The sequence below is a fragment of the Typopeltis vanoorti genome, chromosome 15, assembly GCF_054136105.1.
Source record: "Typopeltis vanoorti isolate ZY-2024b chromosome 15, IOZ_Tvanoo_1.0, whole genome shotgun sequence".
Classification (NCBI taxonomy): domain Eukaryota; kingdom Metazoa; phylum Arthropoda; class Arachnida; order Uropygi; family Thelyphonidae; genus Typopeltis; species Typopeltis vanoorti.
The window spans coordinates 31,059,712-31,062,500 of NC_143563.1; positions in this window are offsets into that span (position 1 = coordinate 31,059,712).

The window sequence follows — 2,789 nt, forward strand, 5'->3', positions numbered from 1 at the left end:
GAAATGGGCACTCATTAACAGAACAACCTCTTCTGCATCAGTAACCCTCACGCCATCTGGATTTAGAAGAGTTATTCTTTCATATTCATTTTTTCTTTTACTTGCAGCATATCGATACAATTCTTGTGGGTTGTCTTTATCACGAAGAGCCAGTTTCTTTTCATAATCAGACTTTGCTTTCCGTACAACAGTTGTGACTATTCTAGCCTGCTGCTTATAACGGACGTCATCCTTATGTGAAAGGTATTCTTTCCACATCGTCCTTTTCTTACGAATCTCTTGCTTAATAAGATCACACATCCATTATTTGACTCCTAGTCTATATATTCTTTGAACTCTTGGGACGCATTTTGATTTCGCATCATTTAAGTATTGTTTAAATGCTTCCCATGCACTGTCGATATATTATAAATTACCAGTTAAGTCCGTAATGATTTTGCATTTGAGACCAGTTAATATTTTTATTTTTATTATGTATAGCTAGCTTATTAGAATAATCACAGCAGTTAAAGCAAATGATCAACAACGAATCATAAACGAAAGCCAGTCCTCTCTGTAATGAAGTGTTCACAATTAAATACGTTGTTAGCATTAGTGTCATTGTTTCCTTTCATCAAACTAGTCACCCCCCTCCCTTCTCGTTTATTGTTTACGAATTTTGGCAGTTATGTCAAGATAATTACGTCACCTGAATTCAAATTCTGTAAGAACAGGCACATTTCGTTACTGCAAGCGTATGTTAGAACACAACAACATTTTTATTCCTAGTTCATAACAACCCATTTTCAGTAGAAATATGTTTTTTTTTCCTTTGTAATTTTTCACTCATTAAAGGGTAGATATTAAGGATAGGAAAAGCTTGATTACTGCAAGGAAGTATGTTTTGTAACAATAAAAAATAAATCATTTGCAGTAGTCTATCTCAGTACGAATTTTGTTTGATTTCGATATGACTGTCTGGAATCATTAATTTGAAAACTGAGAAATGATTAAAGAAAATAAAATGAAAATAACAAAAATAATAAGTGAATTCAATGTAAAAGCAACTGTAGATCATTTCTTATATATTCAGAAATTTTTTTATAGTTTTTCATTGTCATTTTAACTTATGGATAGTCAAAGACTGTGTAAAAGGAATGGGTGCGAGTTTTTGGATGTGTGGAGTGAGTTTGCGGGAAGAATGGATTTATATGAGGGAGGGCCTACACTTCAATGCGTTTGGGATCAGCAGTCTTACAAAATTATTAATTGATATGAGATCTAACACAGGGGAGAGTGAATTATGTTGGGAGAAATCGTGATGTAATAGCGACAATGTTCGGTAACTGTGTTAATGATAGGAATGATTATTATTATGGAAATGATTATGAAGAGAGAACGACTGTATCTTTGTCCAGTTCGGAACTAACAAGCATGTGAAAAGATGTCTGCATAAGTAAAGAACTAGATAAGAACAGAATCAGCAAGTTTTCGAACTGCTTACAGACTACAGACAAGAGTATACAAAAGGCATGAAGATAACTTATCATGTCTGCACACTAATGCTAGGAGTGTGAGAATCAAAGGGGTAGATTCTGTTGCCTAAATTAATATTTAGGATCGCGTTGTGCACGCATTAGTGAGCCCTGGCTATCAGCAGCAGATGTACTAATTGGTATCGAGTGCAAATGATGCAGTATTTTTGAGAAGGATAGAGAGGATAGGAGAGGAAGAGGCGTACTGCTAATGATATCAGATGACGTGAATTCATTTGGAGTTGAGCCTTATGACAGCAATACTAACAATTTTTCATGTGGCAGTGAGTTTGAAGCCATCTGGTGTGAGGCGGAGTCTAACAGGAGAACTGTAACAACACTCCCACTAACATAGTTGTGTATTGTTAGACACCTGCTGAATCGGTTGTCAGTGATGAATCACCAAATAAACATTAATTATCCAAATATTGATCGGGTAGCTGAAAAACCGTATGAGAAGAGAAACTGAATTTATTGAGCTGTCGCGGGACCACTTCCTCAAGCAGCATGTGATAGAAGGAACTCCAGGTCGAAGAGTGTTGGATTTGATTATAGTGTCAGACGGTGTTTCAGTAACTATTCTGCCTCCGGGTGGTGACAAAAATCATGCGGTACTCACTTGGGAAGTGATTAAGTTTATGAATGTTCCATTCAGAAAAGGTTACGTGTTGAACTACAAAACAGGAAATTATGACCAACTGAGGAGTGTCCTGAGTCCAGTGGAATGGGATCGGTTGTTGAATGGAAAGAATATCGACAGTGCATGGGAAGCATTTAAACAATGCTTAAATGATGCGATATCAGAATGTGTCCCGAGAGTTCAAAGAATAAATAGAGTAGGAGTCATATGGATGTGTAATCTTATTAAGCAAGGGATTCGTAAGAAAAGGATGATGTGGAAGGAATACCGTGTGCATAAGGATGACGTCCATTATGAACGTTATAAGCAGCAGGCTAGAATAGTCACAACTGTTGTACGGGAAGCAAAGTCTGAGTAAGAAAAGAAACTGGTCTGCAATCTAAAGACAACCCACAAGAATTCTGTCTTTATGCTTCAAGTAAAAGAAAAAATGAATTCGAAAGAATAACTATAGTGAATGCAGATGCTCTGCGGGTGACTGATGCAGAATAGATTGTTCGGCTAATGTGTAGCCATTTCGTTAAAAACTATCAATCTGGTATATGAAACATTGAACTCACTGTTACCTCCTCACTGGATGAAGAAACTCGTGTGGATGAGGAAGAGGTATTAAAGCAGAAGTACTGAATAAGAAT